Raw genomic sequence first — 9,327 nt, forward strand, 5'->3', positions numbered from 1 at the left:
CAACATGGCCATATACAGAATATTAGCTACATGGCAGATGAGTACAACATGTCCATATACTGAGAGTTAGTTACAGGGAAAATGAGTCAAACATGTGAATATTTAGAGGGATAGCTACAAGGCAGATGAAACCAACATGTGTATGTTTGGAGGGCGAGCTACAAGCCAGGTGAGTAGAACATATTCATACAGAGAGAGCTGGCTACATGGCAGATCAGTCCAACATATCCATGCACAGCGAGCTAGCTACATGGCAAATATGTCCAAAATGTCCATATGCAAAGAGCTAGCTACATGACAGAGTAGTGCATCATTTCCATGTACAGAGTTCTAGCTACATGTCAGATGAGTCCAACGTGTGCATATACGGAGAACCAGTTACATGGCAGATGAGTTCAACGTGTCCATGTACTGAGTATTAGCTACATGGCAGAGTAGTTCAACGTGTCCATATACAGAGTACTATCTACATGGCAGATAAGTCCTACATGTCCATAAAATGAGAGTTAGATACATGGCACATAAGTCCAATATGTATATGTTTAGAGGACTATCTACAAGGCAGATGAGTCAAACATATTCACACAGAGAGTACTGGCTACATGGCTGATGAGTCCAACATGTCCATATACTGACAGCTACCTATATTGCAGACAAATTCAATATGTTCATATACAGAGAGATACCTATATGGCAGATCAGTCCAGCATATCTATGCACAGAGAGCTAGCTACATAGCAGACGAGTCCAAATTGACTATATACAGAGAGCCAGCTACATGGCAGAGTAGTCCAACATGTCCAAATACAGAGTTCTAACTACATGGCAGATGAGAATAACTTGCCCATATACTGAGAGTAAGCTACATGGCAAAGTAGTTCTACATGTCTATATAGAGTGTCCTAGCTACATGGCAGATGAGTCCAACATGTATTTATAGAGGACTAGCTATAAGGCAGGAGCTCTGGTAGTGTAGTGGTTACGAATCGGCCTGCGAACCTTAAGGTCAGCAATTCGAAACTATCCGCCGCTCCACAGGAGAAAGATGAGGCTTTCTACTCCCGTAAAGATCTATACCCTTGGAAACCCTGTACAGGGTCGCTATGGGTCGGAACTGACTTGACGGCACTTAACAACAACAACAACAACAGCTATAAGGCAGGTGAGTCCAACATGTTCATATACAGAGAGCTAGCTACATGACAGACAAGTCCAATATGTTCATATACAGAGAGGTTCCTACATGGCAGATCAGTCCAACATCCAACAAATCCATGAACAGAGAGCTAGCTACATGGCTTACGAGTCCAAAATTTCCATATACAGAGAGCTGGCTACATGACAGAGTAGTGCAACATTTCCATATAGAGTTCTAGCTACATGCCAGATGAGTCTACCATGTCCATATACTGAGAGTTAGCTACATGACAGATGAGTCTAACATGTGTATATGTGGAGGGTGAGCTACAAGCCAGGTGAGTAGAACAAATTCATACAGAGAGAGCTGGCTACATGGCAGATCAGTCCAACATATCCATGCACAGGGAGCTAGCAACATGGCAGACAAGTCTGAAATGTCCACATGCAGAGAGCTAGCTACATGACAGAGTAGTGCAACATTTCCATATACAGAGTACTTGCTCCATGGCAGAAGAGTACAACTTATCAGTATAGAGAGAGCTATTTACATGACAGAGTAGTCCAACATGTATACATTCAGAGTACTGCCTACATGGCAGATGAATCCAACATGTGTATATATAAATGACTAGCTACAAGGCAGATGAGTCCAACATGTTGATACAGAGAGTGCTGGCTACATGTCTGATAAGTCCAACATGTCAATACACAGAGAGGTAGCTACATGACAGACAAGTCCAATATGATCAAATACAGAGAGCTACCTACAGGGCAGATTAGTCTAAAATATCCATGTACAGAGAGCTAGCTACATGGCAGACAAGTCCAAAATATCCATATAAAGGAACTACCTACATGTAAGAGTAGTGCACCATTTCCATATACAGAGTTCTGGCTACATGGCAGATGAGTCCAACGTGTCCATATACTGAGAGTTAGCTACATGGCATCGTAGTACAACATGTCCATATACAGATTTCTAACTACATGGTAGATGAGTTCAACATGTCCAGATACAGAGAGTTAGGTACATGGCAGATGAGTCCAACATGTGTATATATAGAGGACTAGCTACAAAGCAGATGAGTCTAACGTGGATATATAGAGGACAAGCTACAAGGCAGATGAGTCCATCATGTTGATACAGGGAGTGCTGGCTACATGTCTGATGAGTCCATCATGTACATATACAGAGAGGTAGCTATATGGCAGACAAGTCCGATATGTTCATATACAGAGAGCTAACTACATGACAGACCAATCCAACATATACATGAACAGTGAACTAACTTCATATCAGATGAGTCCAAAATGTCCATTTACAGAGAGCTGTCTACATGACAGAGTAGTGCAATATTTCCATATACAGAGTTCTAGTTATATGCCAGATGAGTCCAACGTGTGCATATACTGAGAGCTAGCTACATGACAGAGTAGTCCAACATGTCTATATGCAGAGTACTTGCTACATGGCAGTATAATCCAACATGTCTATTTACTGAGAGTTAGCTACATGACAGATGAATCCAACTTGTGTATGTTTAGAGGGTTAGCTACAAGGCAGATGACTCTACAATGTTCATACGCAGAGAGCTGGCTACATGGCTGATGTGTCCAACATGTCCATATATAGAGAGCTAGCTACAAGACAGACAAGTCTCATATGTTCATATACAAAGAGGTACCTACATGGCAGATCATTCCAGCATATCTATGCACAGAGAGCTAGGTACATGGCAGCCGAGTCCAAAATGTCCATATACAGAGAGCTAGCTACATGACAGAGAAGTGCAACATTTCCATATACAGAAATCTAGTTACATGGAAGATTAGTACAACATATCCATATACTGAGAGCTAGCTACATGGCAGATGAGTCCAACATGTCCATATACTGTGATTAGCTACATGACAGATGAGTTCAACATTTGTATACTTAGAGGGCTAGCTACAAGACAGATGAGTTCAACATTTTCATAACTAGAGAGCTGGCTATATGTCTTATGAGTCCATTATGTCCATATTGTGAGAACCATCTACATTGCAGACAAGTCCAATATGTTCATTGCAGATTACTCCAACATATCCATGCACAGAGAGCTAGCTACATGGCACACGAGTCCAAAATATCCATATACAGAGAGCTAGCTATATGGCAGAATAGTGCAACATTAACAAAAACAGGGTTGTAGCTACATGACAGATGAGTCCAATGTTTCCATATACTGAGAGCTAGCTATATGGCAGAGTAGTCCAACAAGTCCATATGCACAATACTAGCTACATGGCAGATGAATCAACATGTCCAGATACTTGAGTTAGCTACATGACAGATGAGTCCAACATGTGTATATTTAGATCGTTAGCTACAAGGCAGATAACTCTAACATATTCTTACACAGAGAGTTGGCTACATGACAGATGAGTTCAACATTTGTATACTTAGAGGGCTAGCTACGAGACAGATGAGTCCAACATGTCCATATAGAGAGAGCTAGCTACATGACAGACAAGTCCAATATGTTCCTATACAGAGAACTATCTACATGACAGATCAGTCCAGCATATCGATGAACAGAGAGCTAGCTACATGGCAGACAAGTCCAAAATGTCCATATACACAGAGCTGGCAACATGACAGATAGTGTAACATTTACATATACAGAATTCAAGCTACATGCCAGATGAGTCCAATGTGTGCATATACTGTGAGCTAGCTACATGGCAGAGTAGTCCAACATTTCCATTTACAGAGTTCTAGCTACATGGCAGATAAGTCCAACATACTATATACTGAAAGTTAGCTACAGTGCAGATGAGTCCAACATGTGTACATATAGAGGATTTGCTACAAGACAGATGTGTCCAACATGTTCATACCGAGAGTGCTATTGACATGTTTGATGAGTCCAACATGTCCATATACAAAGAGCTAACTATATGGCAGATGAATTCAACGTGTCCATATACTGAGAGTTAGCTACATGACTCATTAGTCCAACATGTGTATGTTTAGAGAGTTAGCTACAAGACAGATGAATCCAACATGTTCACACACAGAGCTGGATACATGACTTATGTGTGCAATATGTCCATATATAGAGAGCTAGATACATGGCTGAGAAGTACCATATGTTCAAAGTGAGCTACCTACATGGCAGATTAGTCCAGAATATATATGCATAGAGAGATAGCTACATGACAGACGAGTCCAAAATGTCCATATAAAGAGAGCTAGCTACATGACACAGTAGTGCAACATTTCCATATATGGGGTTCTAGCTACATGGCAGATGATTCCAACGTGTCCATAAACTGAGAGCTAGCTACATGGCAGATGAGTCCAACATGTCCACATACAGAGTACTAGCTTCATGACAGATTAGTCCAATATGTCCATATACTGAGAGTTAGATACATGGTAGTTGAGTCCCATATGTGTATATATAGTAATCTACTAGCTACAAGCAGATGAGTCCAACATGTTCATACAAAGAGCTGGCTACATGACTGATGAGTCTAACATGTCCATATACAGAGAGCTACCTCCATGGCAGAGAAGTCCAATATGTTCATATACTGAGATCTAGCTACATGGCAGAGTTGTCCAACATGTCCTTATACAGAGTACTAGCTACATGGCGGAACAGTCCAAAATGTCCATATACTGAGTGTTAGCTACATAGCAGATGAGTCCAATATGTGTATACATAGAGATCTAGCTACAAGGCAGATGAGACCCACAAGGCAGATCAGTTTAACTTATGCATGCACAGAGAGCTAGCTTCATGGCAGACAAGTAGAGAATGTCCATATACAGAGAGCTAGCTACATGGCAGAGTAGTGCACATTTCCATATTCAGAGCTCTAGCCACCTGGAGATGAGTTCAACGTGTCCTTATACTGAGATCTAGCTATATGGCAGAGTAGACCAACATGTCCACATACTAGCTACATGGCAGACGAGTCCTACATGTCTATATGCTGAGAGTTAGCTACAAGAAGGTGAGTTCAACAAGTATATATAGAGAGGACTAGCTAAAAGGCAGATGAGTTCAACATGTTCATACACAGAGTGCTAGCTGCATGGCAGACAATTCCAATATGTACATATTCACAGAGCTACCTACATGGCAGATATGTCCATCATATGCATGCACAGATTTCTAGCTACATGGCAAACGAGTCCAAAATATCCATATACTGAGAGTTAGCTACATGGCAGATGAGCCCAACATGTGTATATATACAGGAGTATGTACAAGACAGATGAGTCCAAAATGTTCATAAAGAGAGAGTTCGCTACATGTCGGATGAATCCAACATGTCCTCATACAGAGAGATAGCTACATGTCAGACAAGTCCAATATATTTATAGACACAGAGCTACCTACATGGTAGATCAGTCCAACATATCCATGGACAGAGAGCTAGCTACATGCCAGACAAGTAAAAAATGTACACATATAGACAGCTAGCTACATGTCAGAGTAGTCCAAGATGTCCATATACAGAGTACTAGCTGCATGGCAGATGAGTCCAACATGTCCATATACTGAGAGTTAGCTACATGACAGATGAGTCCAAGATGAGTATATATAGAAGACTATCTAAAAAGTGGATGAGTCCAAAATGTTCATACAGAGAGAGCTTGCTACATGGCTGATGAGTCCAACATGTCCATATACAGAGAGGTAGATACAATGCAGACAAGTCCAATATGTTTATATACAGAGAGCTGCCTACATAGCAGATTAGACTAATATACCCATTCTCATAGAGCTAGATACATGGCAGACTGTTCCAAAATGACCATAAAAAGAGAGTTAGATACTTGGCAATGTAGTTAAACTTTTCCATATTCAGAGCTCCAGCTACATGGCAGATGAATCCCACATGTACTTATAATGAGTGCTAGCTACATGGCAGAGTAGCCCAACATGTCAATATACAGACTATTAGCTACATGGCAGATGAGTCCAACATGTCCATATACTGAGAGTTAACTACATGGCAGATGAAACCAACATAAGTATATATAGAAGACTATCTAAAACACAGAAGAGTCCAATATGTTCATACAAGGAGAGCTGGCTACATGGCTGATGATTCCAACATGTCCATATACAGAGAGCTAGCTACATGGAAGACAAGTCCAATATGTTCATATTCAGAGATACCTACATGGCAGATCAGTTCAACATATCCCTGCAGGGACCTAGCTACATGATAGATGAGTTCAAAATGAACATATACAGAGAGCTAGCTACATGGAAGAATAGTGCAATATTTCCATATACAGAGTTCTAGCTACATGGCAGATGAGTCCACCGTGTCCATATACTGAGAGCTAGCTACATGGCTGAGTACTCTAACATGTCCAAATACAGAGTACTAGCTACATGAGAGATAAATCCAACATGTCCATATACTGACAGCTACATTGCACATGAGTCGAACATGTGTATATTTAGAGTGCTAGCTACAAGGGAGATGATGCCAACATATTAATACACAGAGAGCTGGCTACATGGCTCATGATTCCAACATGTCACTATATTGAGAACTAGCTACATGGCAGACAAATCCAATATGTTCATACACAGAGAGCTGTCAACATGGCAGAACAGTTCAACATATCCATGCAGAGAGCTAGCTACATGGCAGATAATTCTGAAGTGTCCCTATACAGAGAGCTAGCTACATGGCAGAGTAGTGCAACATTTCCATATACAGAATTCTGGCTACATGGCATATGAGTCCAATGTGTCCATATACTGACAGGTAGCTACATAGCAGAGTATTCTAGCATGTCCATATGCAGAGTACTTGCTACACTGCAGATAGGTCCAATATGTCCATATACTGAGAGTTACCTACATGGCAGAGTAGTCCAACATGTGTATTTATAGAGGACTAGCTACAAGGCAGATGAGTCCAACATGTTCATGCCGAGAGAGCTGGCTACATGACTGATGAATCCAACATGTCCATATACAGATAGCTACCTACATGACAGAGAAGTCCAATATGATTATATACAGAGACGTACCTACATGGCAGATCAATCCAACTATCCATGCACAGAGAGCTTGCTACATGGCAGACGAGTCCAAAATGTCCATATAAAGAGAGTTAGCTACATGACAGTGTAGTGCAACATTACCATATTCAGAGCTCTAGCTACATCGCAAGTGAGTCCCACATGTCCATATAATGAGAGCTAGCTACATGACACAGTAGTCCAACATGGCCATACACAGTGTATGAACTTCATGGCAGATGAGTCCAACATGTTCATATACTGAGAGTTAGCTACATAGCAGATGTGTCCAACAAGTGTATATATATATAGAGGACTAGCTACATTTTAGATGAGTCTAACATGTTCATAAAGAGATATCTGGGTACATGGCTGATGAGTCCAACATGTCCATATACAGAGATCTAGCTACATGGCAGACAATTCCAATATGGTCATATACAGAGAGCTAACTACATGGCAGATCTGTCCAACATATCCATGCACACAGAGCTAGCTACATGGCAGACGATTCCAAAATGTCCATATACAGAGAGCTAGGTGCATGGAAGAATAGTGTAACATTTCCATATACAGATTTCTAGCTACATGGCAGGTGAGTCCAAAATGTCCATATACAGAGAGCTAGTTACATGGCAGAGTAGTGCAACATTTCTTTATACAGAGTTCTAGCTACATGGCAGAATAGTCCAACATGTCCATATACAGCGGGCTAACTACATGACAGATGAGCCCAACATGTCCATATACTGAAAGTTAGCTACATGGCAGATGATTCCAACTTGTGTATATATAGAGGACTAGTTACATGGCAGAAGAGTCTAACATGTTCCTGCATAGAGAACTAGCTACATGGCAGATGAGTGGAATATGTTCATATACAGACAGCTAACTACATGGCATATCAGTCCAACATATCCATTCACAGAGAGCTAGCTACTTGGCAGACGAGACCAAAATGTACATATGCAGAGAGTTAGCTACATGGCAGGGTATTACAACATTTCCATATACACAGCTCTAGCTACATGGATGATGAGACCAACGTGTCCATATACTGAGAGCTAGCTACATGACAGAGTAGTCCAACATTTCCATATACAGAGTACTAGGTACATGGCAGATGACTCCAACGTGTCCATATACTGAGAGTTAGCTACATGGCAGATGAGTCCTTCATTTGTATATAAAGAGGATTAGCTACAAAGCAGATATGTTCAACATTTTCATACTGAGAGAGCTGCCTACATGGCTGATGAGTCCAACATGTCTATATACTGAGAGCTAGCTACATGGCAGACATGTCCAACATGTTCATATACAGAGAGCTAACTACATGGCAGTTCAGTCCAACATATGAATGCACAGAGAGCTAGCTACATGTCAGATAAGTTCAAAATGTCCATATACCGAGAGCTAGCTACATGGCACATGAGTACAACACGTCCATATAGTGAGAGTTAGCTACATGGCAGATGAGTCCAATATGTGTATATATAGAAGACTTGCTACAAAGCAGATGAGACCAACATGTTCATACAGAGGAAGCTGACTACATGGTTGATGAGTCCAACATGTCCATATACATAGAGCTAGCTACATGGCAGAAACTCCCTATATGTTCATATACAGAGAGCTACATACATCCAAATCCATCCAGCATAAAGAGCCAGCTATAGGGCAGACGAGTCCAAAATGTCTATGTACAGAGAGCTAACTACATGGCAGGGAAATGCAAAATTTCCATATACAGAGTTTTACATACATGGCAGATGAATCCAATGTGTCTATACACTGAGAGCTAACTTCATGGTAGAGAAGTCCAATATGTTCATATACTGACAGCTACATGGCACATGAGTCCAACATGTGTATATTTAGAGCACTAGCTACAAGGGAGATGAGTCCAACATATTCATGCACAGAGAGCTGGTTACATGGCTGATGAATGCAACATGTCGATATACTGAGAACTAGCTACATGACAGGCAAATCCAATATGTTCATCTACAGCGAGCTACCTATATGACACATCAGTCCAACATATCCATGCAGAGAGCTAGCTTCATGGCAGACGAGACCAAAATGTATATATACAGAGAGGAATTTACATGGCAGGGTTGTGCAACATTTCCATATACAGA

This window comes from Chrysochloris asiatica, unplaced genomic scaffold (assembly GCF_000296735.1).
Source record: "Chrysochloris asiatica unplaced genomic scaffold, ChrAsi1.0 scaffold00519, whole genome shotgun sequence".
NCBI lineage: Eukaryota > Metazoa > Chordata > Mammalia > Afrosoricida > Chrysochloridae > Chrysochloris > Chrysochloris asiatica.